We start from the raw sequence: 241 nt of genomic DNA on the forward strand, positions 1-241 counted from the left end.
GCGGTGCAGGGTCGCGGGGGGGGGGGGCGCGCGAGCTCCTGCTCCCGGAAGGGGCATTCCTGGCCCTCCAGAGCAGGCGGCGGCTGCGGCCAAGGAACGCAAGGACCGTAGTCGAGCGCCCGCGCCGTGCCAATTGCTGGGCCGACGCACTGCCAGTCCGCCCCCGGGACGACGCCGGGGCCACGGCGAGGTGAGGCCGGCCCTGCCCCCGCGCCGCCCCCGGCGGGAGGCGCGACGCCCA

Source organism: Herpailurus yagouaroundi, unplaced genomic scaffold (assembly GCF_014898765.1).
Source record: "Herpailurus yagouaroundi ecotype Mexico unplaced genomic scaffold, PumYag 163, whole genome shotgun sequence".
Lineage (NCBI taxonomy): Eukaryota > Metazoa > Chordata > Mammalia > Carnivora > Felidae > Herpailurus > Herpailurus yagouaroundi.